The sequence below is a fragment of the Chiloscyllium plagiosum genome, unplaced genomic scaffold (genome assembly GCF_037043375.1).
Source record: "Chiloscyllium plagiosum isolate Xiang-an unplaced genomic scaffold, Cpla_swu_hap1 HiC_scaffold_5, whole genome shotgun sequence".
Taxonomy (NCBI): Eukaryota; Metazoa; Chordata; class Chondrichthyes; order Orectolobiformes; family Hemiscylliidae; genus Chiloscyllium; species Chiloscyllium plagiosum.
In genome coordinates, this window is record NW_028270143.1 from 94,462,594 (window position 1) to 94,482,165 (window position 19,572).

At 38.9% G+C, this 19,572-nt stretch overlaps 1 protein-coding gene and 1 long non-coding RNA gene across 5 annotated transcripts in view; one reads left to right on the plus strand and one right to left on the minus strand.

Moving 5' to 3' along the window:
* The window catches only part of svila (supervillin a), a 339,560-nt gene that overhangs the window by 76,806 nt on the left and 243,182 nt on the right, over positions 1–19,572 (plus strand). For 2 of the 4 annotated variants that reach the window (XM_087987490.1, XM_087987491.1), the window contains one exon: positions 1,992–2,056. The gene's annotated coding sequence lies outside the window, so the exon portion shown is untranslated. Of the gene's footprint in view, positions 1–1,991; positions 2,057–7,867; positions 8,260–19,572 lie in introns of those variants that run through there. The other 2 variants (XM_087987489.1, XM_087987492.1) reach the window with 1 other exon arrangement.
* Positions 15,331–17,717, minus strand: LOC148149986 (uncharacterized). Its single transcript, XR_015757125.1, has 3 exons — positions 17,667–17,717; positions 15,928–15,989; positions 15,331–15,827 (listed from the first exon to the last, which is right to left on the minus strand). It is a non-coding gene; the product is annotated as an uncharacterized LOC148149986 (long non-coding RNA).

The window sequence follows — 19,572 nt, forward strand, 5'->3', positions numbered from 1 at the left end:
ATGCTACATTATCTGACACAGTCTTTCAGATGAGGCATGAAGGTAAAACCCTATTTACCCTGTCAGGTGGGCGTAAACCATCCGAAGGTCGTAGTTTGAAGAGAAACAGGGGATTTATCCCAAGTATCCTAGTTAATATTTATTCTTCAATCTAAACGCAAGAAATAGATTTTCTCGACACTTCCTACATTGTTGTTTATGAGAAGAATCTATGGAGAGTGAAACTGAGATAGTAGGGAATTTCTTCAGAACAGGAAGACTGCTCTACTTGAAATTCAACCACGAGAGGAGATTCCAAGGTGGACAGTGGAAATATTCGAAAGATGTTCTCAAAGCATCTCTGAGGAGATCAAACATCCCCATTGACTCATGGGATTCCCAGGCTTTTGAGAAGGTTCATTCAGAAAGCCACATAACTTATCGAGAGATTTGGTCAGGAGCTCAGAGAGGTGAAGTAAAGGCATTCAACACAGTACACAAACCTCCAAGCACGTTAGCAGTTAGGTCTTTCAGGCACCACTTGCTCTCTTTATGGAAGAATGTGTTTTGGAATTTCTCAGCTATTTCAGAACCAGATCTGGTTGAGGGACTGCCTAAGAAGTGTCTTTTAAATAAGTGTTTGTTGTTTCTTTCTACATTTTCAATAGCCCAAAACCTAAACTCTGGAAGTCACTTCCTAGCTGACTCATGATGTCAATCTCTTTGGCTTCTCTTTGTCCTTTTGAAGTTGTCCCTTAAAACTTGCTTCTTCCACCAAACTTTGTCATGCATAGGTAACTCCGTGTCAGATTTTATTCAATGTTCCTGTGAAAGCTGATGAGGAGTTCTGCTCTGTTGAAGGCTCTAAATTGTAGAAACAAGGAATATGTAAGGGTGGGTAGAAGAACAGAATTTGATAAGCTGACTTGTAAAGAGAAGCACTTGTGCATGATTTTGTTTTCTACGTGATAATATACAATGATTATGTGATAGCTAACTGAGGTCAGACAAATCAGATCAAACATCTGATCTATCTTAGATAATTATTTCCATTTGATGTTGCTAGTCATTCCCATAAGTAGTCAGTGTGTCTGTCATGTTAATGATGATCTTGAAATCAATCGCTAATCAGGGATTGATTAACTCCATGTGTTAGTTTATTGAAAACAGTAAAACATGTTGCTGTCATGCCTGCTGCTTAACTTACAAACTGACTGACTTCTGATTGTGCATCGTACATACCCAAAGGCAGAGTCATGACATTGTACACACTGGACATGGAGTCCTTAAGAGTAAACTCTCTGAAAGGCAAGGTACACATACAGTGGTGTCACGTACCTGGATTCTGGTGGCTTCTGTGGAGAGAGAAAAATCAAGTTAACATATCAGGGGCCGTAATCTTTCATCAGGACCTGACTTGCTTGAGTCAATGTTTATTTTTTCACTTCTAATTTGTCTTGACAAGCCACAGAAAAGGGTAGGCCTCTGACTCTCCTCAAAGGGTCACCAATGGAATGATCAAGAAAGACACCTGCTTTCTTTCCTTGGACAACTCTATCACACCCGTTACCCTTCCAAAAAAGAGCAATTTCAGCAAATACCCAGGTTCAAGGGAACAATTCTAATGGTGCTTACATGGATATTAAGGCATTGACAAACCAGTGAAGTAACCATTGCCCACTTCATTGTGAAAATGCTTCTTAGTAATGAGCTCACTTAACAAATAAACCTTGTTGTTTTGGAAACAAACCATATGGTCATAAGGGGAATACTAACCTCTTTTTATTTAAAATGCACCACTTAAATGCAACAAATCCAGCCTGCGGAAAAGTGATTTAAACGCTCACTACAGCATTTCCCAATGAAGAGTGCTGCATTTTAGAGAACAATGAACAGAAGGAAATCAAAATTAAATTAATTTAAAACTGCTTGAATCTAATTCTTAATGCATTTTTGTTTAAAGTCAGGTATCTCTGCAATTCAGTAATTTACTGCTTTATATTTCTTACCAGAATACAGACGTCTGTAAATGAGACCAATTTGTTGACCATGAAGCTCGTATTGTTTTAACAGTTTGGTGAGTTGAGTTTCACATGCAGTCATTTAGTATTGATTGTCTATTGATCTACCAAATTTGTACTGTACCAAAGTACAATGACAGCTATAATCTCAATATTTATGTACAGTACTTGATTTCTTAAAAGGCTCGTTGTCCATTTTGGCGTATCTGTTTATGTAAATCATTCTCCATTTATGGTAATGGACGTACAGAAGGACTTGGGTAGAATTTGTGTGTGAACGGAACTGTGAGAGGTAAAATGTTTTGGATGCGAAATGAGAGGAAACAGTTTGCATTTAAATGTGAAGGATTTCCCAAAGGGTTTAGAATCCTCAACTCTAATTTCCTGTTCACATTTGATTCCTTTACTGGTTAATGATATATTCAAGGCTGAGACAGATATAAAAAAATTATTGAGCCTTGACAGCCCTCTGTTTTTTAATCATGATTTGGAGATGCTGGTGTTGGACTGGGGTGAACACAGTTAAAAAATCCCACAACACCAGGCTACAGAACACAGAAGAACAAAAAAAATTTACAGCCCAGGAACAGGCCCTTCGGCCTTCCAAGCCTGATCCAACCCAAATGTACTGTCTAAACCTGTTGGTCAATTGCTAAGCATCTGTATCCCACTGCTCGCCACCTACTCGTGCATTTGTCCAGATGCATCTTAAATGAAGCTACCATGCCTGCCTCTACCACCTCTGCTGGCCACACATTTCAAAAGCCCACCACCCTTTGTGTGAAGTACTTACTACGTGTATCCTGCTTAAACTTTCAACTTCTCACCTTGAAAGTGTGACCTCTCGTTATTGAATCCTTCACCCTGGGAAAAAGCTTGTCTCTACCTACCCTGTCTATACCCTTCATGATTTTGTAAACATCAATCAGGTTCCCCCTCAATCTCCTTATTTTGAATGAAAATAAACCCAATCTACTCCAACCTTTCTTCACAGCTAGCATCTTCCATACCAGGCAACATCCTCGTAAACCTTCTCTGCACCCTCTCCAAAGTGTCCACATCCTTTTGGTAATGTGGCGACCAGAACTGTACACAGTATTCTAAATGCGGCCGAACTAATGTCTTGTACAATGTTAACATGACTTGCCAGCTCTTAAACTCAATACCCTGTCCAATGAAAGCAAGCATATTATATGCCTTCTTGACCACTCTATCCACCTGTGCAGCAACCTTCAGGGTACAATGGACCTGCACTCCCAGATCTCTCCGCCCATCAACTTTTGCCAAGGCTCTTCCGTTCATTGTATAATTCGCTCGAGAATTAGACTTGCCTAAATGCATCATCTCATATTTTTCTGGATTGAAAACCATCTGCCACTTTCCGTCCAACTCTCCAGTCTATCTATATCCTCCTGTATTCTCTGACAGTCCCTTATGCTTTCTGTTACTCCACCAATCTCCGTGTCATCTGCAAACTTGCTGATCATACCAACAGTGCCCTCTTCCAGATCATTTATGTATATTACAAACAACAGTGGCCCCAGCACTGACCCTTGTGGAACACTGCTGGTCACCTTTCTCCATTTTGAAAAACTCCCTTCAACTACTACTCTCTGTCTCCTGTTAACCAACCAGTTCTTTATCCACCTAGCGAGAATACCCTGCACACCATGTGACTTCACTTTCTCCATTAGTCTACCATGGGGAATCTTATCAAATGCCTTACTAAAGTCCATGTATATGACATCAACTGCCCTTCCTTCATCTATCAACTTGGTCACTTCCTCCAAGAACTTTAAGTTGGTAAGGCATGATCTTTCCCGCACAAAACCATGTTGCCTATCCCTAATAAACCCATTCTTTTCTAAATATAAATAGATCCTATCCCTCAGTACCTTCTCCAACAACTTTCCCGCCACTGACATCAAGCTCACTGGTCTGTAGTTACCCGGAATATCCCTACTACCCTTCTTGTACAGGGAGACAACATTAGTGACCCTCCAGTCCTCCGGCCCTTCATCTGTATTTAAGGATGCCACAAAGATATCTGTCAGGGCCCCAGCTATTTCCTCTCTTACCTCCCTCAGCAACCTAGGATAGATCCCATCCAGTCCTTGTGATTTGTCCACCTTAATAACCTCTAGCCTACCCAACATATCTTCCCTACTTATGTCAATGTGATCCAGAGTTACCAAACTTCCATCTCTATTCTCAACATTCATCATGTTCCTCTCAACAGTGAACACTTATGTAATCATTCAGAATCTCACCCATTCGCGCAGCCTTCCTTCGTTATCCTTTAGTGGACCTATCCTTTTTTCTAGTTACTTGCTTGCTTCTAATATAAAAGGCTTTGGGATTCTCCTTAATTCTATTTGCTAAAGCTATTTCATGACCCCTTTTAGCCCACGTTTAAGACTTGTCCTACTCTTTTGATATTCTTTCAGGGCCTGTTCTGTTCTTAGCTACCTAGACCTTATGCCTGTTTCCCTTTCCTCTTGACTAGTTGTACAATTCCTCCTGTTATCCACGGTTCACGAATCTTGCCCTTCCTAACCTTTGCCTTTGGGACATGCCTATCCTGCACTATCTTTAACCTATCTTTGAAAGCCTCCCACATTTCAAATATGGACTTCCCTTCAAATAGCTGTGTCCAACCCAGCTGTGTCTATCCAGTGAAAAATGAAGCACCCTCACACTTTCACCTAATGTACAAAAGAGCAAAGACCGAAAGAACTGCAGATGCTAGAAATCAGAAGCAAAAACGGGAATTGCGGGAAAAGCTCAGCAAGTCTGGCAGCATCTGTGGAGATAAATCAGAGTTAATGTTTTGGGTCGCATGACCCTTCTTCAGAACGGATGGGAGCTAGGAAAAAGTTGTTTTTTATACAGAAGTTAGGCTGGGGAGAGGGGGTAAGGAGTAAACAATAGGTGGAGATAACGCCCAAGGAAAGTCAGACAAAGGAGTAGATAATGGTCGGCCTAAGAGAAGAGTCAATTAGCATATCCTTTTGACCATGTATATAATCTGGTGCTGGAAGGCCACCCCTTCACAGTTAATGACTCCCAACACCATTCTCCACTGTCTTTTCCCCTGTGCCACCACTTCTGGAGGAATCTGGAGCATTGGCTGTAAGTTAGTTTCTGAGCATGTGACTATAATCAGGCTATAGCTGGGCTAATCTGTGCGACAGCTGTCAGATTTTTGGCATCCATCTTTTAAGTGTTTCTCTTTGACAAGGACTTAGCACGAACCAACTAGGCTGTGTGTGCTTTTGTGATGTCTGTGCTTAGGATGATACCAGAAGGTCTGTACAATCTTCTCCTTTATTAGAAATTCTGGTAGTGGGTTTATAAAACTGAGTAGCATTTCAAGGCCATTTCAGGGGGCAATTGAGAGCCATTTGTAGGCTAGATATGGACAGAAGATTTTCTTCTCGAAAGGATTTTAGCAAACTAAATAGGTTTTCATGAACGTTTCACAGTCACCAGGTTTATTAAATTTCTTCCTATCCTCTTGCCCTTACCTCTGACACCCCTCTTGCCTATGGCCCCACATTGGAAGATGGGGAGGAAATAACCTTCTCAGCCCTGTATTACTGTGTGTTTGTAATTCCCTTATACCACTGGTCTTCAAGGTAGAATGTAAAACCTTTGAATTAGAGTGTAACTGAAGTAAGTTGAAAAAAGTTTACAAATAAATTTATACAGTGATATTAGCATGATTAGAAAACATTTGAAAGGTCTTTTTATTTGAACAGACAATAAGACTGAGATTCTCCCTATCTCTTTTCTGAACTGTGAAGGCAAGCATATTAACTGTTGTCTAAGTGCTGCCCCACTAACAAGTTCATTGAATTGCCTGTCTATCAGCTTACTGAGCGTGCAGAGCAGTGACTCCCTATACCAGGCTCCTTGAATCTGGTCCACTGGGTCACCAGAAGCTGCCAGTCAATCGGAGGCTGACTGCTTCTTGAGTACTATAGACCCCCAGTTGATGTCTACTCAAAGAAGGGATGCAGTGATGAGTAAGTTAAGGTTTTTTTAAAATCTTCCAGTGTAGGGGTCCTTGGCAAGAGAGCGGTCAGAAGCAAGGGCAAAGGATATGACTTTCAGCGGCTACTCCTGCAATGACCTAATAGGTGATAAATTCATGGTCTTCTGGTCAGTCAGTCAAGAAAACCCCAATGGATCTTCACACCTAGCACTTAATTGCAGAGGTGGCAAGAAGGGTATAGGTTTCACCTCATGGCAAACTTGCCCTTTTTGCTATGTCCAGGGAGGGAAAATACTTCTGTGTTTAAATGTCTTTTGAAATCCACTTGCTGGTCATAAAAGGAAATGGAACTGCTTTAATTTCCACGGTTTGTGTGCCCCATTATTAAAACTTGTAAGAATTTGCTTATTAGTTTCAAGATAAACCAACAGTGGAGACATTAATTGAAATCTGATTTTCATTTCCTTTTGTTATCTCCTTAACTACAAAATTATGCATTGAACATCTAAAACAATTTGACAGTTTTGGAAAGTAATTGGCAGTAAGCTGGAAAAACATCTTAACAATTTTTTAATATTTTTATCATGGACATTTGATGTGGCTAGTACAGGTATTTGAGACACTCTTCAATATGTTTTTAACTTTATAGATCTATTTAGATTAGATTAGATTACTTATAGTGTGGAAACAGGCCATTCGGCCCAACAAATCCACACCGGCCCTCCAAAGAGCAAACCACCCAGACCCAATCCCCTACATTTACCCCTTCACCTAACACTACGGGCAATTTAGCATGGCCAATTCACCTAACCTGCACATCTTTGAACTGTGGGAGGAAACCGGAGCACCCACGCAGACAGTTGCCTGAGGCAGGAATTGAACCTGGGTGTCTGATGCTGTGAGGCAGCAGTGCTAGCCGCCGTGCCGCCCTGTGTATAAAGGGAATGTTATCAGTTCTTGTTAGTTGTTGTGATAGATTTGATTTTAAAGGTCCATATCAATGCAAAATTCTCATTTGGAAGTGGGTTATTTTCTCATGTTTGTGGGACTTCAACTTTTTCAATAAAGTCTGACTTGAGAAATTATTCAAATTGTAATTTGTTTTACTCACTGAAGTAGATTGTATAAATCTGGTAAAAATGTCAATTTTTTCCTATATTTGTGAGGTTACACTTAATTTCAACATAGATTCAATATTCTTTTAAAACTTTTAATGCTGCCTTGTCCCCATCTTTCCAATTAAGACTGGTAAGTTGTTCCTTTGTTTGGATGCATTTGAGTCGCTGTATAAAATGTAACACTTCAGTTTGATTGTTCATATTCAATTCTTATATAAAATTGCTGAGTCATTTCATGGCTTGTAAAACACATTCAGTTCTGCAGAGTATGGATTTGAATTAGCTTTGAAGCTCATTAAGAAGTGTTCTATTTCAATCAAGTTCAGATCTGGCGTTTTACCAAATAAACGTTTTGATCAGTTTAAACCAATCTATTCTGAGGTGTTTCATTACATGGTCACCAGCTTGGTCCACTTTTTATTATATTACCAAGTACAAGGTTTAGAAGGTTTAATCATTACTCCCTGCAAGTTTCAGCAGTGACTGTTCAAACATTATGGGTGATGAGAGAGAATAAAACCATAGCCTGAGACTGTTGTTGCAACAGCTGATCTGTTCTCTCTATTCCAAGGGCTATTTATGGCAGATTTAGCTGGTATCAGAGCTCACTTGTTCAGTCCATAAATGGATGGTCCTACGTGTCATTACCACATTGCAATTGGCCCTGAATCCTCAGAGGCTAAACTTACTCTATAGGTTATATCCAAGGCACTGCCTGCTTTAAGAGTAGTGTATGATGGATAGATAGTTGTACAGAAACTCGTGCGTAACTACAGCAGTGTAGTCTTTGCTTCAGTGTAGCTCTCTTTTTTAAAGATTGTCCTTTTGCTGTGGGAATCTTTTTGAAACACTGAATGTCGACAAAGGATACAGTTGATATGTCCTTGAAATGATTGTATAGGAAACACTTGGAATCCTTTGACTACAGATACAACTTCCACACTTTGCTGCAGCATTGGTTTATTGGAGTATTGGCATACTAATATTTTGGGCACTTTGTTTTGCTTAAAGGCTGAAAACGTTTGCATAATCTCTGAAAAGATACTTATTGAGATTATTTTATTGGAGGCACTGGATTGAATATAATCCTGAAGTTTTAAATTTACACTAAGCTCTTTGAAGAGGAACTTGCCCTTCCACTGAAGTAAGTAGGATGTTTTTCAATTGGAGTAATAAGGAAATTTTAACAGCTGTTTCATTGAGGATATTACTTGATGCTGAAAAATGTTTGTTTACCAATATGTGTGTCTGTCAGTGTTGATCATGTGATAGCCTAGGTTCGTTTTTGTTTTCGAGACAGATTTGCATAAATTCAGCAATGCAGACTGCATTGTCCAGAAAAAGGAGATGGTCGGATTAGTTCATTTAAAAAATATTTACTGAGACTTAAATCTATCCCCCAAATATCTTTAAGTTGGTAACTGCATTGATAAAATGAACCATTTCAAACAATAGCAAGGATGAAAATGTTTCAAATTAAAGTAGGGCTTTTGAAATGAAACTACATTAGTAGTCTGTAAGTGTTTGTTTGCTTATGTGACAAAATGCAGTTATTTTATCTTCAAGGAATTAAATGTATGTAGTGGGTGGCTTTGAACACAATAGGACTCTTGCTGTGTATTAGGACAGTAAATGAGGTCTGAATGGCTTTATGCATTTTCGTTGAAGCTACAAATTTTATAGTTTTAAAAATTCAGCTAAGAACAATCGTTTTGACAATTGGAACTTGAATCAAAACATTTTAATATTCTCAATCTAACAACTGAATTATTGTAACGAAAACAGACATGACAGATAGGTATTAGTTTTGGATTACTCTAGCCTGTACAGGTATGATGGGATAAATAACTAACTTGTGCTGTTTCTGTTGCATAATGTTCAGTTGTGCAGCAAGTTATAACTAGATGCAGTTGGTTCTGCTATAACGCGGTAGTTCCATTCTCGTGCAACCTGTGTTTTAAGAAAATCACATGATAGCAACAATGTTTTAAATGAATGGACTGACATTGTGTTATGACCAATACACCCTTTAAAAGTTCACGTTGTAGAAATAGTGTCCCTCAATTATAGCGAATTCGCATTAACGAAACGTCCTTTATTGCAGAACAACCTGTACAGCAGTTAGTTATTCCCCTTCTCAGTGTTCTTCATAGTCATTAAAGTAGTAATGAATACTGTGAATATCCTGTCTACATATAAAATTGATTTGGCCGTTTATCTGCTGCAGAAAAACGCGGTACAAAGCTGATAATCTGGTTTATTTTTGTACAAAATTAATGTTTAGGATGGAGTGTAAAATAAATAAAACAAATATCAATCAGAATATCCTGAAAATTGTCTTGTAGAACTTTAAGCTTCTTATTAATAATCATTCAATAATGATCTGGGTCCTTAAGTTCCTGGAAATTTAAGTTATTGTAAATATGCACAAAGTAGTAAAAGTAATTAGCATGGATCCTTTATTCCAAGCCTTTAATTAAAAATAACAATCTTTACAATTTGTCTTTTATCGTTTCATAGAATTGTTTTGTTGTTGACTAACTCTATATTACGTTTAATTTAATAAATTCAGAATACATTTAATTGAGATCATTTAAGTGGGCGGCACGGTGGCACAGTGGTTAGCACTGCTGCCTCACAGCGCCAGAGACCCGGGTTCAATTCCCGCCTCAGGCGACTGACTGTGTGGAGTTTGCACGTTCTCCCCGTGTCTGCGTGAGTTTCCTCCGGGTGCTCCGGTTTCCTCCCACAGTCCAAAGATGTGCAGGTCAGGTGAATTGGCCACGCTAGAGTTAGGTAAGGGGTAAATGTAGGGGTATGGGTGGGTTGCACTTCGGCGGGTCGGTGTGGACTTGTTGGGCCGAAGGGCCTGTTTCCACACTGTAATCTAATCTAATTTAAACTTGTTTTGCCAGAGGCATTTGAGGTTCTTAAATTAGTTTCCTTGTAAATTAGTTTCCCTCCCCAAATATTGTAATGTTGCTGATATTTTCCAAAGTGTTTCTCTAATAATTTTGTATTAAAATGAAGAAATAAAACTTGAATAGGTTGCCGAAAACTTAATGGATCTCTGCAATTCTCTGACTATTTGCTTCACTGATCAACCCAAAATAGCTTATGGTCTTAGGCAGTGTTTTCAGGATTCTCTTGGAACCATAAATGTTGAAGCTATGTAGGTAATGTTTGTACTTAACAAGGTTACCACAGTAGAGGTTTTAAACAGAATGTGGAGACATTACAACTAATGTCTGTTACAACTTACACAGCATTGACTCCGAAACTGAAATGAACTTGTTCAGAAGTATATCAAGCAAAGGTATTAGTATGAGATTTTACCACAGGAGACACCTTTACAAAAAAATGAGCAGCTTCCTCTTTTTTTTCCCCCCTGTTTCCACCACCCCCTCCTTTCCATTTTGACATTCAGTACAAACTTGTTGCAGTCAGGTGTCACCTTGGACCATGTGATTTGCATCAGTCATAACATTTGTTTGCCCATCACTTCGTGTAATCATTAAACAATTAACTAGAAATATGGTTGACATGTTACATAGTGATGCTCTGTGTCATGAGTTAGGAAATATCCATGAGGCAGCTGGTAGCCAAAAGTTTAGACTTGTATCATTCCTCAACCATGTGGTGCTATGTATTTATCTGATTACTTCTGCATTAAGAATTTCAAAATGGACCACCTGCTGTTTTTTTGGCATAGCAGATTTTCATTCAATTTAACTCAATCATGCAGAAATTGAATTAATGATTTTAACAAAGAAGTTTTATGATGGGATTGCATTAATCAAGATAGATTTGCTCTTCTTCATAGTAATTGATATATGCTGCAGTTGAGTGTTGGCCAACCTCCTCCTTTTTTGCTAAAATGGTTATATGTGAGCCAAGAGTATTGTGTATTAGCAGATTTTCTGCCTGCAAACCATAGGGTCGTTCTACAGGCCCACATGCACAAAACCTTTCCAGAATGCTTTACAGACCTGCTTTTGGAAGAAAATACAGAAAATGCTGGAGAAACTCAGAAGTGAAGAAGAGTCCTATTGACACCTAAATATTAACTCTGTTTCTGTCTCTATGGATGTGCCAGACCTGAGTTTCTCCACCATTTGCTGTGTTATTTCAAATTTCTCACATCTGCAGTACTTTGCTTGTACTCTTTTGGAATAACTGCTTTGGTATCAAGGCCATTTCTGTTGTTCGTTATATTTCCTTTGGCAGCTGAGGATAGGTTGAAAGTTAAACCTTAAACTTTTGTAATCATCTGTGTCACATTTGAGCAACTAGACCACTTAAACACCCATTGAAGTCCATCTGCGATCTCCAGTGGTATTGCTCATGTGATGTTTTGTACTATTGGGGGAATTTTCCATCTAACGCAATTGAGGGGTATTATGGATAATGTGAGGTTGACATCCTGACAAGTTACTAGGCCCAAAAAGAGACAGTTACTGCAAAGATGGAGTTTTTGGTCTGTCCTCTTATGGCTGCAAAATGTTTAAAGTTGTAAGTTAGGAATTCCAGAGCTTTATTGAAGAATTCTTTTGAGGGAAGTATATTTCCAAACTAATAGGTGTTTATAAATCCCTGGTATTCCTCCTTGAGTAAAGACCAGAAGTTGGCAGCAATGAATGATTTGCTTTCTCATCTTCATTCTCTTTGCTTAAGATGCTACTTGGTCATTTATAAATTCTTTATCTATGAAGTAAGTGCACTTAAATCACATTTTCTCCTGTCCATATTACATGTATCATTTCCATGTATTCTCATTGGTCCCTGATAGATGTTGTAATAGGAGTCATCCTAGGTATATGGATATTGAACATAGTTTTCAAGGAGAGGTTCACTTGAAAATAGTTTGCAGTAGTTGGTAGAAGGGGTCTTGGTTCAGAAGTAGTGTTTCAATCTGCCTAAAGTCAGTGGATTAGAATCTTCTTTTGAGACAACTTTATTTTGCTTTATAATGAAGAGTACTGATCTGATAGATCTCCCATGAGGTTAGATCTTGATTTTTAAGCAAAGAATGTTTGCTGCTCCAAGCATTCTGGACAAGTACTATTTTACTCATTATGCACCAATAAAAATTTGGGAGGAATTTAATGCTTTCCCTTAGGGAGTTTGGTGGCGGGAGGCATCTAAATGGGCAGGAGGCTGACTGCTGGGGATCTCTCTATCTTTCTCCCTATTCAATGAAATTTCTGGCCAGAAGACTCATTGCCAGTTGTGGCCTTTAACTGGGGCAGTCACTTCCCATTTAAGCACTGCTTCTGATATTTGTCATGTGGGAAGCCAAGAAAGCAAAACCTATCAAAATGGCTTGTGTCCTTTCAGAAGGGATCCCTCATTCTTTACATTTGTCCTGACTAATGCACCTAGCCTGCACATCCCTGAACACCTTGGCCACTCAGTACCTGACTGGCATTGAGAAGTGAGGGGGTTGCTGAGAGCCATGTCTTGCCACTGCATGAAGTACCTGAAAGTACCATGTTGGCACTAAATGGGCAGACCTTCCTGCGAAGAAGCACATATCATGGGTCTGTCACAGTGCTGCCTATATTAAACATTGCCCACATTGCAACTTAAAATCTATATTATCCTAAAACTAGATGCATGTTTCCAATACAAAAGCACACTTCATAATTAAAACTTTCAAACCAAAGTTTTTGGTTTGAACTAACTGCATGTCAAGGCCAAAGTTTGTGAATTGGCCTCATTTCAGAAATTAGATGGTTTGGTTCTACGGGATACAGCTGCTCTGTCTTATGGGAACTGAGGCTGCAATCTGTTAGAAGTATTCCTGTGGAGTTAGATGGGGAGATGTACCTTTTCTTTTGTCTCATCTCCAAATAGTTGCAAATCTAATACTCAGAACAATCCTGCTACATTTATTGTTCAGCTTTCAACTTTACAATAATTAAATTGATTTTGTAGCATTTAGCAGTTTCCTCTCTCTCTCTCTCTCTCTCTCTCTCTGCTTGACTGTCAATATTAAGTCTAGTTCAGCAATTCAGATATTACATTATCTCATACTTCCATTAATTTGTTTCCTAAAACTGCAACACAGTTGGAGATTGTTGACTTATTTTTAAAGTTGATATTTTTAAATTGTTTTTAATTTTCAATTTAAAACTAATGAACTTCTTAGAGTTTAAAATTTACTTTGCTCTGATGCAGAGTAACTGAACTCTTCCACCTAAAGCATTTCACCACAGATTATCTTCTAATTCTGCTTTTTGATTTATGGAAAATCTGTAGTTACCTTCCCCTATTTTGTTGCTTAAGCACATGAATAAAGTCAACATTCTGATATAAAACTGTGAAATTATAAAAGTTACTGAATCATACAATTGCATAATACAGCAGAGGCCCTTTGGCCTTTGTGTTTGTATGGCTAAAACTATGCTAAATCTACATTACACTCCAGCATTTCAAGTGCTCATTCAAGTATTTTTTTAAAACTCTTCAAAACCTCCTGCCTTTCACTTTATAAGTGTGACCCCGTTATTGGTGTTTCAACTAAGGAGACAAGTTGCTTTTTATTCACCATGTCCATGCCCCTCAATGTTCTACACCTCTATCAGTTCCCCTCTTTACTCAAAAGAAAACAACCCAAACTTTTCCAGCCTCTCTTCATAGTTGAAATGCTTCATCCCAGGCAACATCCTGGTGAATCTCCTCTAAATTCCCTCCAATGCAATCACGTCCTTCCTTTCATGTGGTGACCAAAACTGCGCACAGTACTCCAACTATGGTCTAACCAAAGTTTTGTACAGCTCTGACATGACCACCCTACACTTATAGACCATCACCTTGATTGATTAAAGACACATGTTCTGTACTCCATCTTAACTACCATTATTATCCTGTGGCATATAAACTGGAAACACTTTCCTACCATGCACCTTGTCCAGTTGGTTGATCACATTTGAGCCTTGTCACACAATCACCGTGTTATGCTGATGGAGGCCATTCAGCCCATCATGCCTGCACCGACATGTTTAATGAGCATCATTTCCTCGTGCCAGTCTCCTGTTTATTTTTTCTCCATACCCTTGCATGGTATTTCTATCCAAATGATCACTCAATTCCCTCTTGAATGCATTGATTAAATCTGCCTTCACCACATTTCCAGGCAATGGCATTCCATGGCGTAACTACTCCGAGTTCTCCAAAGTGAATAGTCCCAACTTCGTCAATCTGTCCTCCTAACTAAAGTTCCTCATCTCTGGAACCAGTTTTGTAATCTGCTTCTGCACTCTCTCAAATACATTCACAGCCTTTCTATAATGTGGCACCCTGAACTGTGCATAATATTCTAGCAGATATCTGACAAGTGTCTTATGCAGATTCAACAGCCCCCTGTTATCCAATACCCTGTTAATGAAACAAAGAATAATAAGATGCTACCCCCTCTCTGTCCCATTCCTTTCAATGATCTGTGCACAGCAGCATGGTGGCTCAGTGGTTAGCAGTGCTGCCTCACAGTGCCAGGGGCCTGGGTTCGATTCCAGCCTCTGGCAACTTTCTGTATGGAGTTTGCACATTCTCCCCATGTCTGTGTGGGTTTCCTCAAGGTGCTCCGATTTCCTTCCAAAGTCCAAAGATGTCCAAAGGTTAGGTGAATTGACAAAGCTAAATTGCCCATAGTGTTCAGGGATGTGCAGGCTAGGTGCATTAGTCAGGACAAATGTAAAGTAATAGGGTAGGGGAATGAGTTGGTGGGGACTTGTTAGGCCAAATGGCCTGTTTCCACACTATAGGGATTCTATGATATATACCTAAGTCCCACAGCTCCTGCAACATCCTTATAATTATACCCTCTATTTATTTTGTCTTTCGATGTTCATCCCACCAACATGCATCACTTCATACATTTCTGCATTGAAATTCATCTGTCTATCTCCTTCAACTTGTCAATGCCACAATGAAGTTCTGAACACAGTCGCTGAGAATATTACCTGGCTGTCTGAATTACTAGTCTGGTGACAGTCCTATAGGCGACCACCTGCCCCTTAAATTTTACCAGTTGCCATGGTGGGATTTGAACTCATAGATTCAAGCCTCTGAGTTACTCGTCCAAAGACAGTACCATTGTGCCACCATCTCCTCTCCTTGTTGGTAATTGATGGTAGGCTGTAGGTCCAAGGAGAAAATCATAGAAAACATCAGATCAAACCTTAGTTAATTTGTAGGATTATGGTTTAAAACAGCAGCTCTTCTTATTATGCCTAATACAGAGCATTATAGTCATCTGGGGCAACAAATGGCACCCGGATCTAGACTTTTGTTGTTATTTGAGGACATTGTTGTACATGAGACCTACAACATTCACCTATATAAAATCGTTGCAAAGAAATTTGTAGTCTGTGAATGCTTCAGAATGTTTGTTATGTAATTGACAAGTCATTTTATAAATTGGTGCCATCCATCAATTATTTTAATTTGGAAGTAAAGCATTTCAGTTTTAAATGGAAGTCTAGTTTGATTATTACAAATGTGAGAATGTTTCCAATTGGATGAGAGAAGTCCATTTATTGAGTCTTAATAGGCATCAAAGCTTAAAGCGAATCACTTTTCCAAATTGCTGGAGACCATAAATCTCGCGGAATAGAGTTGAGCAAAGCCATGGTAATATTAACTGAATGTGATTTTACTGCCAATCTTTGTTTTTAATTCTGTTGCTGCACAGGAACATTGGCATTGCACCTGAAAAATGAAAGTATGATGGATCATTGAGACAACTGTTAAAACTAAAGTATCAAGCTCCTGTGCTGAGAACCAGCTTCTACCCAATAGCAAGCCTTACCTCAATTTTTTTGTAGAGTTTGCCAGATCCTATGTCGTTCTTGGATTAACACCTTGTATTCTCTGTTAATGAGAGGAGGATTGGGAGAGGCAGTTAAACAATATTGACTGAATCCTTCTCTGACAAAGTGTGCCTACTGAGTGATTTACCACAGAAGTAAATGGCTGTTGGGTTGTAACTGTTGAAAGATTAAAACAAATTTAATTTTTTTTTTAAATTTAAAGATAAAAGATGGGATATCATCCTTGACAAGCACATAATGATAGATTGCCTTTGAATATTCTGTTCTGGCTTGCTCACTAATGTTTTATAAAATTAACATGAATCAAGTACTACTTTTTCTTTGCAACTGTATCTCTAACCTCTGAACATTTAAAACAATCTTATTACTGACCAGGGCGATACATGCTTCCGTGGCTTGAGTGGGATTCTTTTGTAACAAGATTCTATCTACCAAGAAGTGCAAACATCTGCTAAAATTACTTTCCCAAATTCTTCTGCTACAATTCAGAGAGTCATAGTCACAGAGATGTACAGCACGGAAACAGACCCTTCAATCCTACTCGTCCAGGCCGACAGATATCCCAACCCAATCTGGTCGCCGCTGCCAGCACCCGGCCCATATCCCTCCAAACCCTTCCTATTCATATACCCATCCAGATGCCTTTTAAATGTTGCAATTGTACCAGCCTCCACCACTTCCTCTGGCAGCTCATTCCATACACGTAACACCCTCTGCGTGAAAATGTTGCCTATTAGATCCTTTTTATATCTTTCCCCTCTCACCCTAAACCTATGCCTTCTAGTTCTGGACTCCCCCACCCCAGGGAAAAGACTTTGTCTATTTATCCTATCCATGTCCTTCATGATTTTTTAAGTCTCTGAGGTCACCCCTCAGCCTCCAACACTCCAGGGAAAGCAGCCCTACCCTATTCAACCTCTCCCTATAGCTCAAATCCTCCAACCCTGGCATCATCCTTGTAAATCTTTTCTGAACACTTTCAAGTTTCACAACATCCTTCTGATAGGAAGGAAACAAGAATTGCACGCAATATTCCAAAAGTGGTCTAACCTATGTCCTGTACAGTGCAGCATGACCTCCCAACACCTCTGCACAATACTCTGACCAATAAAGGAAAGCATACCAAATGCCTTCTTCACTATCCTATCTACCTGCAACTCAACTTTCAAGGAACTATGAACCTGCATACCAGGTTATTCAGCAACACTCTCCAGGACCTTACCATTCAGTATATAAGTCCTGCTATGATTTACTTTGCCAAAATGCAGCACCTCGCATTATCTAAATTAAACTCCATCTGCCACTCCTTAGCCCATTGGCCCATCTGACCAAGATCCTGTTGTAATCGGAGGTAACCTTCTTCGCTATCCACTACACCTCCAATTTTGGTGTCATCTGCAAACTTATTAACTATACCTCTTATGCTCACATCTAAATCATTTATATAAATGATGAAAAGTAGTGGGTCCAGCACCGATCCTTGTGGCCCTCCATTGGTCACAGGCTCTAGTCTGAAAAACATTGTACTGAACTCATTGTAATAGAACTCATAATTAGGATTTTCTGCCAAACCTGAGGCCTGATGTTACGCAGAGTGAAGACCCCAGTTACAAAGGGTGTGAGAATCAGAGATTCAACCTTTTAAAGTTCATTTCACTATTGTTAAAATCCACTATTTTTCTAAAACAAAAAGCTGTAATCCGGCATTCAGCCTTACCTTCTTTCTACTTGCTTGAAGTCCATTGTCCTTTCACTATTTGCTTAAAGTAGTCTGAAATGTTGTTCTACCTTTGAACAAAATTGAAATATCAGTGATTAAAAGTGAGTTCCAGAAGATTCATATCTACCATGCATTGTCTGGAGATAACCAGTGCATGAAAATGACTATTGGAATATGATTAACTAAATTTTAAGATATTTTTAAAGGTTTTTTTTAAAGAAGGCTCAGTATTGATTGTTAATTAACTGATGAGATTGGAAATTTTCAATATAGGAAGAAGATAGTAGTAAATAACTAATTAGATTGTGTGTGCTTGCAAGATTCCTAACTGACGTGAAAGTGGGTGCTAGTTTATACTCCAAAACTTGTCTTGTGCATGATGCACTTAACAAATCTGGTGCAATTTAGCAGATGGGTGAAGAATGGAAAATGTGAAGTTATCTTGAATAAGTGTTAACTAATGCTGGATTTTATCTCAGCATTTGATTATAAATGACTAGGCATTATTAATTTGGCTGTCAAATTCATTTGTAGATATCATTTGGAATATCAATTTGCAGCTAAACAACTGCATTCAGCTAAATCAGCTTTATTTGGTGACTCAAAGTAAAATGCAAGATGGTTATTATGCAGCTGCCATCAGTCAAAGAAAAATTCACAGTATTAAATTGTAAAGTACCTGAGAGACTGAGAGAGAAAAAGAGGCAGCCATTTTATTCATCCTTCCTGATGAAGGGCTCCTGCCCGACACGTCTATTTTCCTGCTCCTCAGGTGCTGCCTGACCTGCTGTGCATTTCCAGTGCCACTCTAATCTTGATAGCCATTTTATTCATGTCCAGTTCCTGAGGACATAATGCATATAGCATCAAGGAGGGAGAGAAGAGAGATTTATGAATATTGTTTAGACATTAGATATGTATTTCCCATTTTTTTCATTTTTTTGTGCCCTGTTAAATGCCCTTCCACTAAATAAACATGGAAATTAGCTAGCTATTTCTCTCTCTGCTATTTAGATGCAGTTGTTCAGCTTCCAACTGTTGCCCTTGAGGCATTAGTTTTCTAGGGAGTATGCCGATTTCAAACAATGTTCCTGAAACCATATGGCAGGATCTGTTTGATAGGAATTTCTGGTTAATGAAACTTTGGCAGGAAATGGAATATAACCTTGATAAATCTAAGCAGGTTGTCTTTCTTACACTGTTGGTGTTTGTGAAGGGTGTGCAATAATTCCCTATTATATATCATTAAATCTTCTCAAAGCTAAGTTTTGGCAGAACTGTCTGATTGATTGAATTATTGCCTTAAATTCTAAAGCATTTATACATGGAAGATATTGTTTCTACTGTTGTATGGCTGGTGTGTTCAAGGTGACATGACAAAGGAGTTAAAAATCACACAATACCAAGTCTTAGTCCAACAGGTTTATTTGGAAGCACTAGCTTTCAAGGTGTTGTCAAACAGGACCATAAGATACAGAATTTATAGCAAGAGGGTTATAGTGTCATAATTACAGCTCCATGACACTGTAACCTTTTGCTATAAATTCTGTGTCCTATGGTCCTGTCCAACAACCACCTGATGAAGGGACAGCACCTCGAAAGCTAGTCCTTCCAAATAAACCTTGTTGGACTATAACCTAGTGTTGTGATTTTTAACTTTGTCCACCCCAGTCCAACACCGGCACCCCCAAATTATAACAAAAGAGGACAATAGTTGAACTTGTCTTCTAATCCATTTTCTTTTGGAAGTTAATTACAAGGGAAGAAAAAGACCTCTTGTCAATATTGATCCAATCGTGTCTGATATTTCACAAATATATTAAGCCCTTAAAAGCGTAGAGGTTAAATCATAGTGGAAGCTTAAAGTGAAGCAAACTTTCAAAGCTTTTGAACAAAATAAGGT